The 16,266-nt window shown below is 36.4% G+C and overlaps 1 long non-coding RNA gene across 1 annotated transcript in view; it reads left to right on the plus strand.

Annotated features, from left to right (window-relative positions):
• The window catches only part of LOC136855976 (uncharacterized), a 33,677-nt gene extending 24,919 nt beyond the window's left edge, over positions 1-8,758 (plus strand). Inside the window, exon 3 of the long non-coding RNA XR_010858193.1 lies at positions 8,499-8,758. This is a non-coding gene — a long non-coding RNA (uncharacterized lncRNA). The remainder of the gene's footprint in view (positions 1-8,498) is intronic.
• The last annotated feature ends 7,508 nt before the right edge of the window (positions 8,759-16,266 follow it).

The following is a 16,266-nucleotide window of genomic DNA, read 5'->3' on the forward strand; positions in this document are numbered from 1 at the left end:
CCTCCTTTCATTTGGGGGGATTTGCAAAGTTAATCCTCATATAATGATGTTGCAAATGGCTCTCATTTTGCTTCTTTGGAGTCAAAATGTCTGTTTACATAATTGCTCCCTCATATCCCTTGAGGTCTTACATACTTGCTCACTAATATCCTTTGAGGTCTTGCATACTTGGTCCCTATTGACAGTGAGCTCTCAAACATACTTCCTCCCTATTGTGATTGAACTCTTACATACTTGCTCCCTATTGACAGTGAGTTCTCACACATGCTTGCTCCCTATTGTGAATGAACTCTTACATACTTGGTCCCTATTGACAGTAAGTTCTCATACATGCTTGCTCCCTATTGTGAATGAACTCTTACATACTTGCTCCCTATTGACTGTGAGCTCTCAAACATACTTGCTCCCCATTGTGAATGAACTCTTACATACTTGCTCCCTATTGACAGTGAGCTCTCATACTTGCTCCCTATTGTTAATAAACTCTTACATACTTGGTCCCTATTGACAGTGAGCTCTCATACGTGCTTGCTTCCTATTGTGAATGAACTCTTACATACTTGCTCCCTATTGACTGTGAGCTCTCTTACATATTTGCTCCCTATTGTGAATGAACTCTTACATACTTGCTCCCTATTGACAGTGAGCTCTCAAACATACTTGCTCCCTATTGAGAATATCTTACATACTTGCTCCCTCTTAGATGATTCTCGCAACAATAACATTCATTAATCTGTTTATTTCATTCCACGTGCCTCGGTTCGACCTCTGTGAGCTAAAATTAGGCTTTCTAACGAGTTTGTGTGTTGTTGAAATAAAGAGAGAGAGAGAGAGAGATGATGATAATAATAATAATAATAATAATAATAATAATAATAATAATAATAATAATAATAATAATAATAATAATGTGAATCCAGAATCATAAGTTTGTCGAATCTGTCGGCTCAAAAAAAATCAGTCCGAAATCTTACCGAACTTTGGCGCAACTTTATACGTCAAAGTTTGCGAACAACATCGCGTTTGTTGACTGAAAAAGGTAGAGGTTATGGCTTCTAGAATCTTGGTAATGTAGGTGGAATTTTCTTTGCAGAGAGAGAGAGAGAGAGAGAGAGAGAGAGAGAGAGAGAGAGAGAGAGAGAGAGAGAGAGAGAGAGAGAGAGAAACTTTCTGGCCAAACCGTGTGTTATATAAGATTTAAGAAACTAGTGAAGATAAGTCTAGGGTAATCCATGTCTGGGTGGAGGCTTTTGAGAGCGAGAGAGAGAGAGAGAGAGAGAGAGCATCAGTGCAATGTAAAACAAATGAATGAATAACTCTCTCTCTCTCTCTCTCTCTCTCTCTCTCTCTCTCTCTCTCTCTCTCTCTCTCTCTCAGAATCCACTTATTTATTCTATGGCAGCAAGACCATAAGAGTTGACAATCTCCCCACCATTCTCTCTCTCTCTCTCTCTCTCTCTCTCTCTCTCTCTCTCTCTCTCTCTCTCTCTCTCTCGTCCTTCCTTTAATTAGGAACCGAGGGAAGTTTTAAATGATTCTAATTTCCTGGAGAGAGATAAAAAAAAAAAACACGACAAAAAAAAACTTGGGAGAATTTAGAAATGCATTTGGGGTGAGTGTCAGTTTCAGTTGGGGGAGGTTTTTAATTTCGTTATCAAGGTTTGTTTTGGCTTCAGTTTTTTTGGGGGGGTAATTTAGGAGATTTAGATTGGGTGTTTTGGGGTGCACACACGTACATATGTACATACATACACACATATGCATGTATATGTATATATATATATATATATATATATATATATATATATAGAGAGAGAGAGAGAGAGAGAGAGAGAGAGAGAGAGAGAGAGAGAGAGAGAGAGAGAGAGAGAGAGATTATATATATACTGTATATATATAAATATATATATATATATATATATATATATATATATATATATATATATATATATATATATATGTATGTGTGTATGTATGTGTACGTATATATATAAACAAAACTAACTTATAATTATCTAAAAGCATTTTTCCAATCTCACACTACGTAATTCAATACTTCTTTATGAAATCTCCCATTTGAAAAAAAAAAAAATTACTCTCATTTCAACATAAAGACGAATTTTCAGAATCTCACTCCCAGATAAAAAAAAATACTAATATCTATTTTAATAACACTAATATTTCATTAGTTTTTTTCCCTGTCATATTTGACGCGTGATTTGATATCACAAGAAATAAAAAACTTATGAAAATCTATTTGAAATATTAAATATTTGAAAAAGTTCGCAGCCAAATATATCAGGTTGAAATTGAAATTTATTTGTGTATTTAAAATTAAAACTATTTTTGAAGTTTAGAATTGCGAGCTTTTTTTTGTCGAATTTTTAAGATTTTCACTCCATTTTTGGAGAGAGAGAGAGAGAGAGTGTTACACTATAAATCTGTTTATAGTAACTAGCATAACGCAAGAGAATAGGAAATATTTCAAAATATGTCATTTTTGCCAACGAGAGAGAGAGAGAGAGAGAGAGAGAGAGAGAGAGAGAGAGAGAGAGAGAGAGAGAGAGAGAGAGAGAGGCCTTATATAATATTTATTTAATATTCATCATCATTATTATCATCTGTAATATCTATTATCTATATCATCTATTATTATTATTATTATATTAATATTATTATTATTATCGTAAAACCTGTTACTTAATAAAGATACTCTCTCTCTCTCTCTCTCTCTCTCTCTCTCTCTCTCTCTCTCTCTCTCTCTCTCTCTTCCCCCAAAAATATGAAAAGCAGGATTACCACCAATCCCCATTTGAAACGTTTGGGAAATATCCTTTAGGAAGCATCCTACGGGGAATCATCCTTTAGGAAACATGCTTTAGGATTCACGGGAGCGTTTTGGGGAGACTCCTGTGATTCTATAGGACGCTGATCGAAACTCCAAAGGGCTTCGAGAACATTTATTTATTTTATTTTATTTTTGGCTTGACCAAAGGGAAGGGGATGGGTGGATGAATGAAAGGTTGCCAGTTTGTGTATTTCGTGTCAAAGGGGGGGGGTTTGAACTCGATGGGAGCAACAGGTGATTTCTCTCTCTCTCTCTCTCTCTCTCTCTCTCTCTCTCTCTCTCTCTCTCTCTCTCTTTACTTCTATGTGGCAGTATTTTTATATTTGAAGATTTATTACACAAGAAATATTTCAGGATATCACATTATGTTGAGATATACATTTTATATATATACGTACATAAATAAATAAATATATATATATATATATATATATATATATATATATGTGTGTGTGTGTGTGTGTGTATATATAATAATATATATATATATATATATATATATATATATATATATATATATATATATATATATATATATATATATATATATATATATATATATATATATATATATATATATATATATATATATATATATATATATATATATATATATATATATATATATATATATATATATACATATATATATATATATATACTTTTATATATATATATATATATATATATATATAAAGTATATATATGCACATACATAATTCAAAATGTGTCTATAAACAAATGCACACGCACAAGCATCTAATACCTTCTGCACGTACTCAATTCCTGTCAATTCCTGTCAATTCCTGTCAATTCCTGTCCGTAACGCAAAGGAGAGAACGCAGGCTGCAATTCCTGGGAATCGCACAAGAGGCACCGCTATCAAAGGAAATTCTATTTGTGTCGTGTAAACCTTTCTGACAAAGATTATCTCCTGTGTCTCAAAAAACATGGAAGCCTCGAGGTTTTGCCTGTTCCATTTTGGGAAAGATTTTCTCTCTGCGTGGATTATTTTTGATTATTTTATTATTATTATTATTTTCTTTGTGATTTAGATATTAATGGAAGGTTTTGTGATTTTAATTTGTGGGATTACATGTTTTTTATAAGTGGGTTCCTGAACTCAAAGGTGTTATATATTATTCTCAATTCAAGTTTTTGATTTTGAATTAGAGATTTACCTAAAATTAATTGATAGTTCTGTCAATCATTTGTATAATTCCAAACTGTTCCATCAGTAAGAGTAATTATTCAGTACCAATAATTTTAAAATAAAATATAATGATCTCATAAATCAATGTTTCCATTCAAATTATAATTCTGATTAAAACGAGTAAAAAATAGGCCCATGTTTCTTCGGCGCAATCGAGTTTTCTGTACAGCGTATATAATCAAGGCCACCGAAAATAGATCTATCTTTCGGTGGTCTCGGTATAATGCTGTATGAGCCGCGTCCCATGAAACTTTAACCACGGCACGGTGATGGCCTATCCTGTAGCGTTGCCAGAAGCACGATTATGGCTAACTTTAACCGTAAATAAAATAAAAACTACCAAGGCTAGAGGGCTGTAATTTGGTATGTTTGATGATTGGAGGGTGGATGATCAACATACCAATTTGCAGCCCTCTAGCCTCAGTAGTTTTAAGATCTGAGGGCGGACAGACATAGCCGGCACAATAGTTTTCTTTCACAGTAAACTGAAAACATACAAAGGTATTTTTGTCATCAACATTAAAAGGAAAAATATGAATTAAACTCTTCATATCATACGACAGTTTAATTTATATGAAACCCAACTCGAAAAAGATCGTTGCCTCCGGAACAATTTAGCATCTAATATTGGAATGAGTTTATTAAAGCGGTTATGACATGAAAAAAAATTCAGTGGAAAAATATGAGATTATGGATCATATTTTGATGTTAATATTCCCAGGGAGTAATTTGGATCAGATTTCATCAGATGATGTAACAATGTTATTTGCAAATAAGTCTCCCCTCTCTCTCTCTCTCTCTCTCTCTCTCTCTCTCTCTCTCTCTCTCTCTCTCTCTCTCTCTCTCTCTCTCTCTCTCCTCTTCCATCTCCTTTCCTCTCCTCTAAAAATATGTCTATTTGTAGAAAGGCCTTGTAACAAAATACTGAATTGTTGTTAGCTAAGAAAGAGAGAGAGAGAGAGAGAGAGGGAGAGAGGGAGGGAGGGAGGGAGGGAGGGAGGGAGAAAGTATTGCAATAAATCCCTTTTGCGCGGATCAAACCATTCGTTGCAGATTGCAGAAAACTTTTGCTGCAAATCAAAAACTTTTCCTGCAAATCCTATCACAAAGTCTCTCAAGATTCTGCTCCTTCCAGCAATGGCCTTCGAAGTAATATTTCCTAAGTAATAGCTTCAGGTGGTTTGTTCATAAGTAATGGTTTCCTGGGTAACGTCTAAGTAATGGTTTTCCTTAAAACATTCAATTTAGAAATGTTTTTGTAAGAAATATTCTGGTTAATTTTTCTAGTAATGTCTAAGTAATGGTTTCCTAGTAATGTCTAAGTAATGGTTTCCTGGGTAATATCTGTTATGGTTTTCCATATAACATTCAATTTAAAAGTGTTTTTGTAAGAAATATCATGGCTAATTTTCCTAGTAATGTCTAAGTAATGGTTTCCTAGTAATATCTAAGTAATGGTTACCTAGGTAGTATCTAGGTAATGGTCTTTCTTATAACATTCAAACTAGGTAAGTTTTTGTAATAAATATTCTGCTTAATTTTCCTGGATCATATCTAAGTTGTATTTCCCATATAACATATAACTTAAAAATAATTTTGCAATGAATATTTTATTTAGTCACGATTATATAGATAGAGAAAGTTCTATAAGAAATTACCTTTCCAGGTAACTGCTTTCTCTTCTTCATTCTTGAAACCACAAAGTGAAAGAGTCATTAAAATTCTTCTTCTTTCAAAAAACAAATCTTTCTTTTTACTCTCAGGAGAGAATCCACAAATGTCAGTTCAGTCTGACAGTCACTCAGCCATCACTGTGAGGGAATTCTTTCCTCACCTGTTGAATATGGGGGGTGCCTTGATTACATTCTGCTTTTGTGTACCCTGAGTGCTTGAGAATAGAGAGAGAGAGAGAGAGAGAGAGAGAGAGAGAGAGAGAGAGAGAGAGAGAGAGGGAGGAAAAATCGAATGTTTAATTCTATGAGTTGTGTCACGAGAGAGAGAGAGAGGAAAAATCGAATGTTTAATTCTATGATTTGTGTCACGAGAGAGAGAGAGAGAGAGAGAGAGAGAGAGAGATAAAAAAAAAACAGAATTTCTATCATGACAAATGGTGCCACTTCTTTGCTTTTAATACACTCTCTCCTACTACCAATTTGCTCTTGAACTCTCCTTCCTTGCTCCTATTTACTCTTCCATAGCCAGTTACTCTCCCTTACTCCTCCACGAGCAACCCAAACCCTTGATTGGCAATTTGGGAGGAGGGAAAAAAAGGCGTGGTATATATTTTTCCAGAGAGAGAAGTGAAGAGTCTCATTTTGAACCATAATGAATCACTGGTCCCTTGGCTATAAAAAGGTGCTGAGGATGAGAGAGAATTCTCTGGAATGCTAATTATATTCTGCTGTAATTGGTACTTGGTGAAACAGCTACTGTTCTCTCTCTCTCTCTCTCTCTCTCTCTCTCTCTCTCTCTCTCTCTCTCTCTCTCTCTCTCTCTCTCTCTCTCTATTTCTAAACTGATCTCTTTTAATAACCATTTCACTGAATGATATTATGCTCTACCAGTGTGAATTCTGTCAGTGTATGCATTTCTCTCTCTCTCTCTCTCTCTCTCTCTCTCTCTCTCTATGTATATATACATACATACATACATATATATATATATATATATATATATATATATATATATATATATAAATTTCTGACTCACTTCAGGATCGATCCCAGCTCTTTCAATTGAAAGACGAGACCGCTGCCAACCAGGCCTCACAAGCCATGAGCGGTCTCGCCTCTCAATTGAAAGCCCTGTCGATCCTGAAGTGAGTCAGAAACTCATTTCTGTTCCACACGTGAGTGTGTGTTGATTATTTCTATCACATATTCATTCAGGAAGGATGGTTCGAGTTATATATATATATATATATATATATATATATATATATATATATATATATATATATATATATACACACACACAAAACGAGAGCCAAGCGATGCACCACTTAGCCTTGGCACCCATTCAGGCTAATTGCTTCTTTCTCCAGACCAAAAAGTTTCCTACCATTTAATGGAAGCTTGTTCCTCCATTAGCATTTCGATTAATTAATTTTTCCCTTCCATTAAAAGCCGGATCTGTGCTGATTGATTTAGCTAATGAAATGGACAGAAGAATATTAATTATCTCTGGTACCTGAGGCGGAAGGAATTATAAGTGTGGTGATCATTAAAAAAAATAATTAATTTTTTGTTCAATTATTTTCTATTGTAAATTTTTTTTTTACAATTGTTGCTGTATTGATTAATTATTTATTTATTTAATTAGTTTGTTAATTAATTAATTAATTAATTATTTATATAATTAATTTATTTGTCATTTCAATTATCTTTGATTGTAAAAGTTTTACAATTGTTGCTGTATTTATTAAGTAATTATCTAATTATTTCATTAATTTATTGGTTAAATAATTAATTAATTAACTTATTATTATTATTATTATTATTATTATTATTATTATTATTATTATTATTATTATTCAACGAACAAAAACATGGTTTGGGGAGTTTCCCAGTTGGATAAAAATTGATCAGATCAGGCCTTTAAAACTGACATATTAACCGGAGAGAGAGAGAGAGAGAGAGAGAGAGAGAGAGAGAGAGAGAGAGAGAGAGAGAGAGAGATTAAATTTCAATCGCTGAGTCTCCCCAACACAAGAGATAATCTCTTGTTACAAATGAATTGAAGTGGAAATATTTTAGGGTGGTTGTAACTTATCCATTGGGATGTTATTGCTGGAAATGTATTGTTCAAAGGATATATTTACCTTTAAACATATTTTTCAATATAAATATATTCAAAGAATATATTGAAAGAGGAGTAAGTATACTTTAATGGATTTTTTTTTCTTTTGTGCTTTGTGAGACGAGATTATGCTCGTCTGAAATGAGGTTTTGTTTATAGGTTGAGAGAGAGAGAGAGAGAGAGAGAGAGAGAGAGAGAGAGAGAGAGAGAGAGAGAGAGAGAGAGAGAGACCAAAAGCATCTCAAGGTACTCTGAGTAAGAACTGGAAACTTTAAATGAGAGAGAGAGAGAGAGAGAGAGAGAGAGAGAGAGAGAGAGAGAGAGAGAGAGAGGCTAAAGGTATTTCAAGATTCTCTCTGTCTCTCTCTCTCTCTCTGTAAGAAATGGAAACTTTAAATGTGAGAGAGAGAGAGAGAGAGAGAGAGAGAGAGAGAGAGAGAGAGAGAGAGAGAGAATACATTGAAGATCAAGGACCAATTCGAAAACACCCAAATATTTGCTCTCATACCCTCTAAAAGTATTTTTTAAAATATTCCTTCACTACAACAATATCAGAACACACACTAATACTTGCTCGAACATCCCTCAGACATTTTCTTAAGATATTAATTAATTAATTTTGTCCCATAATTCTGACAGGAGTTAGTGACAAAAGGAAAGCGGAGGCTTAATTAGCTCTCAGTCAAGTCTGGGCAGCTGCGTTTGACACGTCTCGAGTCCTGCTTGCTAATTGCTTCCTTCCTGGGGCAATAATACAAGCCCTAGTTTGCTGTCCTCGCTTGCAAACTACTTAAGAAGTAAGTGCTTGCTTCAGATTTTATTCATTTCAAGGTCTTCGAATTTCTGAAGGTACTTGTTGGGCATCTAATGTCTGGATTTTATTTAGGAATTGTCAGATGGTGGATGGGATGGAAACATCCCCCTATTTTACTTGAAACCACCCCCCTTCAATATATTTGTAAAAATCTGAATCATCTTATTGTTCTGTAAAGTTTCAAAGGTTGAATGTGATGGTACCAGCCCTCTATTTTACTAAAACCCACCCCCTTCTATATATTTGTAATAATCTGAATCATCTTATTGTTCTGTAAAGATTCAAAGGTTGAATGTGATGGTAACAGCCCTCTGTTTTACTAAAAGCCACCCCCCACCCTTCAATATATTTGTAAAAATCTGAATCATCTTATTGTTCTGTAAAGTTTCAAAGGTTGAATGTGATGGTACCAGCCCTCTATTTTACTAAAACCCACCCCTTCTATATATTTGTAATAATCTGAACCATCTTATTGTTCTGTAAAGATTCAAAGGTTGAATGTGATGGTAACAGCCCTCTGTTTTACTAAAAGCCACCCCCCACCCTTCTATATATTTGTAATAATCTGAATCATCTTATTGTTCTGTAAGGTTTCAGAGGTTGAATGTGATGGTAACAGCCCTCTATTTTACTTGAAGCCACCCCCTTCAATATATTTGTAATAATCTGAATCATCTTATTGTTCTGTAAAGCTTCAGTTTTGCATACAATTTGTACCAGTGGAATTCCACTTCTAATTCTGTGGTCAAGAATGAAATGTTGCGGAAACTGGACTCTAGATTTCCTCTAGAGTCACCTCTCTCACTCTGTTTCATAATTCTAAGCTTGGTTACCTTCAAGCTCACTCCATATTGAATCCTGATGGAGAATGAGACAGTAACCTGTACTTTGAAGCTTCTCTGAAGCCACCCTTTGGTTCTCTGCTAATTTTTGGACGACTTTTAGGCTTCTAGAAAGTGTATGTACGAGAGGAGCGAATGAATATTACAGAAGCCACCTTTTGGGATTCCTGCAAAAATTTTTTTTTATGATTTTTTTGCTTCTAAGGAGTGTGTTCTTAGAAGCCAGGCTTATTTCAATCAGTACAGATTTCACACAACTTAGGGATTCATGTTTACATAATCACAAGGTATTTCCCATTGACAACATCCAGCCATACCCCTTCCAGCAAGCCTGAGTAACAGGGAACCATTCAGAACCACAGTTATGTAAACAAACCTCGTATTCTGTACCTTTTATTATAGCTACAAATTACAGCGCGCGAGCCTTTGATGTCGACTGCCAGAGACGCGCAAACATGGAGGTTCTATTGTAGCTCATTCCAGCGTTCCGCGACTCCCCCCGTTATCCTGATGCATAGAATGATACATAGAAGCAATTATCTCTGGCAATTCCGAGGGGCTTTGGAGATAATCACCTGAGTTACGGCGTTGCAGAGATGTCAAATGCGTTTTAGAATTACCGCTGACTTTCTGTACTGTAGGCTCTAAGGTACGATACGTTTTCCCCCTCTTTCATGTTTTTGTGCCTGACTGCGCATGCGTGGGTTGTATGAGATGGTTTCCCCAAGGGCGGTTGCTCGTTACCCGGAGAGAGTTAGAACCGTGAAACTGTTTAGTTTTATGGATGTTTTAGCCTAAAATTAGTAATTAAAATGGTAATGATAAGGTTCTCGGAGGTAAATGGATTTACTTTTAACATGGGGGATACATTTAAGAGTCCGGATTTACAGAAAAAATTAGTAAAATATTTATAGAACTGAGGCAAAACAGTGCTGTCTCGTCTATCTCCTGAGGTTTCTTATATTTTGTGCTGTCCTTTCATCTATCTCCTTTTTTTAGTCTCTTTCTATTCGTACTCTGAATGGAAAGGATTATAGACTTTGTTATGAGATATTGTATTGTTACGTTTAGGAATTGTTTTGACGTCAAAAATCCTATCTTAATTGAGGCAAGGGTCGAGTAATCTGGTTAATCAAACAATCGCTCTCTCTCTCTCTCTCTCTCTCTCTCTCTCTCTCTCTCTCTCTCTCTCTCTCTCTCTCTCTTTCTCTCCCAAGCCTTTTTTCATCCTTAGACAGACCCTTACTTTTGGCCAAGGTTGTTATAAACAGATTAATCAAACACCTCCTCTCTCTCTCTCTCTCTCTCTCTCTCTCTCTCTCTCTCTCTCTCTCTCTCTCTCTCTCTCACCCTTTTTCCCCTTCAGACAGACCCTTTTTTCTTTTGGTCCAGACATCAAAAGGCATTCCTGAAATTCCTCAGGGCGTTGTGACTCACACAATAAGGATTCCAGGTCGGTTTCGGTATTCATTTTCCTTAAGTCGAATTTCTTTAATTCCAGTTCCCCTTTTACTTGATTTTCTTGACTTAAATTCTTGGTTTTTCGTCAGGTTATATCTTTAGGTGCTTAAATATGACATCATTGGATTAATGCCACAACCCTCACAACCCATTCTCATTACTACAACCTTAAAACCTCATAACAAAATAACATAGACTTACAGACTTCCTAACCTCACAATTAAACTTTATTTTAGGGACACGAGGTTCAAACCAAAACCCCACAAATTCAGGATCAAAGGTTGTTAACAACAATCAACAGTCTTAAAACCCCAAAAAACTAAATGATATTTTCATAACCTGCAAATTTCAACCTAGCATACTTTTCCTAACCCCACGACATTGTAGTACAACCCCTAGAACCTCATGATGCAAAATAAACCTAAAATCAAAACCTCAAAACTGAGCTTCATAACCCAATAACCTTCACAATATCACAACCAACCTTCATTAGTTAGACTGAACCTTACAACCCCACAACCCATCTTGTATAGAAGCACACAACCAACCCCAAAGCAACCCCGGAAACCTCACTCAAGAGCCTTGAAGAGACGTGATGATTCTTCCACGCGAGAGCTTCGTTCAATCAGAGTAAATAAAAGTAACGCTGTACCCAGAACTGTTTTCCGCCGCGCTGCAAGGCTATTGAACGTTCCCCTTATTTATGGCCGCCTGGGTAAACATCCTGCTGATTTTACCTAGAATCTCCTGATTCCTCTCGACAAGAAGAAGAAAGTGGTTTAGAAAGTAATGGAAGCTGTCTCTCTCTCTCTCTCTCTCTCTCTCTCTCTCTCTCTCTCTCTCTCTCTCTCTCTCTCTCTCTTTCTATCAGTGTAAGAGGCTTTCTTCCACACGACTGTCCCTACACGGCTGAGTGACTTTCCCTGCTATGTGAGAAACCAAAAACCAATTTTCCATTTTTTTTATTTTTATTTTGCTATTTTTGTCTTTTTTTAGTTGAGTTCCTCTGTTCCAGAACTTCTTCTTCTTTATACGCCATCCGTCAGTAGCTGCAAACTATCAAAATATGTATATTGAAATATTAAAAACCCAAAAAAACTAATATCTAATTCCTTAAGAATATTAGACTCGCCCTTTACAAGAAAAGATATTGTTTGAATCACGGGAACACGATGGCTTCTATAGAAAGTCTCATTCCCTTTGTTGGAAAGTGCCCCGATCTGTGCTGGGAAATGAGAGAGAGAGAGAGAGAGAGAGAGAGAGAGAGAGAGAGAGAGAGAGAGAGAGAGAGAGAGAGCCTCATTCACTCTGTTGGAAAAAATCTTTTTCTCTAATAACTTTTACCAAAATGGCCCCAATTGCAAACCCATTGTCTTGCTTGTACCTTTCATATGCAAATGGACTCTTCAGCAGCTGAATATTCTGGCCACTTTCATGGAAGAAAGAACTAGTTCTCTCTCTCTCTCTCTCTCTCTCTCTCTCTCTCTCTCTCTCTCTCTCTCTCTCTCTCTCTCTCTCTCTCATTTGTTTTACCTAAGCATCGTGGAATAGCATTTATCTCACAAAATCAAGAATCACCTCAGGTGAAGTGCGGCTAATTGCACCTAAAGAAAAAGGTTGAGACGCTACTTACTCTTGTATCTCGAGACGTGATTAATATTGCCCTTGGGTGTTTCTGGGCTCTCTCTCTCTCTCTCTCTCTCTCTCTCTCTCTCTCTCTCTCTCTCTCTCTCTCTCATAGGTATCTTATAGACAACATTACCTTAAGGTAATTCTGTCCTTTTGCATCAAATAAACAAGATCACACACTTGCTCTCATATACCCACACACACTCTCTCTCTCTCTCTCTCTCTCTCTCTCTCTCTCTCTCTCTCTCTCTCTCTCTCTCTTTTCACGGGAATGGGGGGAGTCTTTACATTACTCATCTATAAATTTCCAGAGGCCAAATAATAATTTTTGTGGGAAAAGAACACACAAGACGACAGGAAAAAATAAAAGATTTATTTTATCCCAACTGAACCATGTAATTGAATTCTTGGCGTTAGGCGAAGAGGGAACGTATTTTCTTTTCATTCTCTCTCTCTCTCTCTCTCTCTCTCTCTCTCTCTCTCTCTCTCTCTCTCTCTCTCTCTCTCAAGCAAAGTAGTTTTCATAGTTTAATTCCTAACAAAGCCGAAGATATGATTTCATATCTAGTTCCCCACAAGCAAAACAAAATCTCTAAGTAACTCTTGCAATCCTGAGAGAGAGAGAGAAAAGAGAGAGAGAGAGAGAGAGAGAGAGAGAGAGAGAGAGAGAGAGAGAGAGAGAGAGAGAGAGAGAGAGAGATTACTACATTCACTCTAATGCAAAAAAAGTTTAACCCAAAGAAGCAATTTCATCTGTCCCCAAAGATGTTTCCCAAACTATTTTTCTCTTGAGAGAGAGTCCCGGAAATATTTAATACTCCGTGCAGGAAAATGACCCATTAAGTGACCCAGAGTTCCCTAAGACCCCTGGCAGTAAATTGACCCAGTAGAGTGACCCAGGGTTCCCTAAAATCCTCAGAAAGGGCTATTTTTTTTGCACGGTCCTCTTTATATGCAAATTGAAACTTCAGGGAGAATAATCTTGGGACGAGACTTGGGCTTAAATGGGTCCCTCTATTGTGTAGTATAGACAGTCTAAGACTCTCTCTCTCTCTCTCTCTCTCTCTCTCTCTCTCTCTCTCTCTCTCTCTCCTTCTACCTCAGGCACATAAGCATCTTATCAGAGCATCAACTAACACTCAAAGATTTTCTCCTCAGGTGAGGAAGAACTAATTATATAGAAAGGACAGGATTTGTACGTAACATACACCTGTCTCTTGGTTTATAAGAAAGCTCTTCTAGTTGCTCTCTCTCTCTCTCTCTCTCTCTCTCTCTCTCTCTCTCTCTCTCTCTCTCTCTCTCTCTCTCTCTCTCTCTCACGGAACAAGTTAAAATAGCTTATTGGTGTCTGATTGAACGAGAGAGCAAAACAAAAGAAAGCTTAGAGGAGTGAACTGTATTGAGAACTTGTTTTGTAATTAATAATAACAAAACATTCAAAAGAATTCCCAGAATATTCTCTTATCTTAGTAATAGTTCGTTCTGAAATCGAACAGCCTCTTATTGCTTCAAAAATATCTCGTAAGGGTTGGGAACCGAGGAACCATTTCTTACCAGAATGAGAAACATGACAACTTTAGCTAGGAAGTTCTGTTCCGCAGGGTGGCCTCGCCGCCAAAACCTGGGCATTAGACTTTTAAACTTCTCTCTCTCTCTCTCTCTCTCTCTCTCTCTCTCTCTCTCTCTCTCTCTCTCTCTCTCTCTCCCTCTCTCTCTCTCTCTCTCCCCGCAAATTTTAGAGTTCTTGGCCTTCGTTTGGGAACTGAAATGCGGTCAAAAGTTTTCCATTGGGGGACAAAGGGATGTTTTAAGATGCTGGGTTTTTCTTATTTTTCAGAATTCCGGGTTTTTACAAATTTTGTTTCCATTTGGATAAATTGCTATATTTTTTCGAAATACTGGTCATTTTTAAATGTTTCAAAATTTTTTTTAAAATGTGTATCCTTCCAAAATATATAATATTTTTTTAAATGAAATATTTACCTTTTCACGAATTATTAGCCTTTTCGAAATATTGGCCACCGGAAATTTTTAAATATTCTGAAATATCCACATTTAGTGGCCCAATATCCTGATGTTTCCACACAAAGGCCGACGGGAATGGCAATCTTAAACCGACTTTTAATCTCATTATAATTCAGGGAAGACAGAGGTATGATGTGAATTCCAAAACCTTTTCAGTAGACAGAAAGGGACATTCACTAAAAAGTACGATGCGAGGGTAGATTTCAGCAGAGGGAAGAGGTGGCTTGTAGGGTGTAACGGTCAAATGAAAATTTCCATAGCGTGGAGAATGAAAAGCAAGATTATATTGTAAATTATGATGCTACCCACGACATCCCTTATAGGCCTGATGGCAGGAAAATTTGTAAAAGAAAAATTTACATATAAATTGCGAGATTAAACCAGAGTAGATATATAAAAATCTTCTAAAAACCAGAGTTCCAACACTCCGTGGATTCCTGGAGGAAATATTATTTTTCTTCCTTCCCATTAATCTCAGGAGAGTCTGGAGGTACTGATTTGTTGAGAGAGAGAGAGAGAGAGAGAGAGAGAGAGAGAGAGAGAGAGAGAGAGAGAGCGAGAGAGAGAGACGGATGATGGGTCTCACAGAAATAGAAGGTTCGATGAACTTGAGCGAGTCAAAATTGTCAAGGCGATTTTAGTGTATTTTTTGGAATTGTTGTGTATTTTTGGAGTGTAGTGTACATTTGGAAGTGTAGAGTGTATTCAGGGGTGTATATTTTAGAAGTGGGGTGTAGGTCCTGTTTATGATAAGAAGAAAAGAGGGCAAAAAATGAATGGAAAAATAAAAATAAGAGATGTGAGTTGGAACAGTTAGAAAACGAAGAGGCAACAGAAAACGGGAAGCCACATAACAGAAAACGGAAAGCAAACAAGTTAGAACGACATATATTTGAAAGAAACGCAACAACTTTTGAGTCAGCTCAAAAACAAAGCAGGGAAACACAAGGTAACGCAGAGAATCCCACTCTCAACTCCCAGGAGAAACGGAGAGAAAGGAAGAACCGAGAGAGAGAGAGAGAGAGAGAGAGAGAGAGAGAGAGAGAGAGAGTCTTGGACAAGAAAATGACAGAAAAAACATCTTCCAGGGAAAGATCTATTCGTGTCTCCAGGTCACAGAAATGAAATTACCGGGAAGAACATCTTTAGTAATTACTTTCCTAAATATAACGCAATTCATCAAGCTGCCATTGTTATAAACATCTTAGGAAACAAGACATTTCTCTCTCTACAATGGAGTATTCCCCCATTTTCACCCAAAGTTGCTTTTTAGGCTATTTTTGATAGAATAATTACCTCCACTGGAATGATGAGATTATTTGACAAAAACTCACTCAAGAGATTTTACCTGCCTCTTTGAGGTCTCACCTTCCAACAGGTAGTTAATTAGTGGCAGACCTATACGCTTCTAGGTATTTTTGGGGGTGAACGAACTTAGATTTATAATAATAGATGATGTTCGTCGAGATTCTGGCTCAGAATGAACGCTCCCACGTAAACATAAACAAAGGCTTCTTCTTCTTTCCATTTTCTGCTGGAAAGGTGACTCTTACGAAGTCATATCTAACACGAAGTTTATAATTGCTTCAGCAAGAATGGATGGAATATAATCCTTTTCATGTTGGGTGGAGAACTG

The sequence above is a fragment of the Macrobrachium rosenbergii genome, chromosome 34 (assembly GCF_040412425.1).
Source record: "Macrobrachium rosenbergii isolate ZJJX-2024 chromosome 34, ASM4041242v1, whole genome shotgun sequence".
Classification (NCBI taxonomy): Eukaryota; Metazoa; Arthropoda; class Malacostraca; order Decapoda; family Palaemonidae; genus Macrobrachium; species Macrobrachium rosenbergii.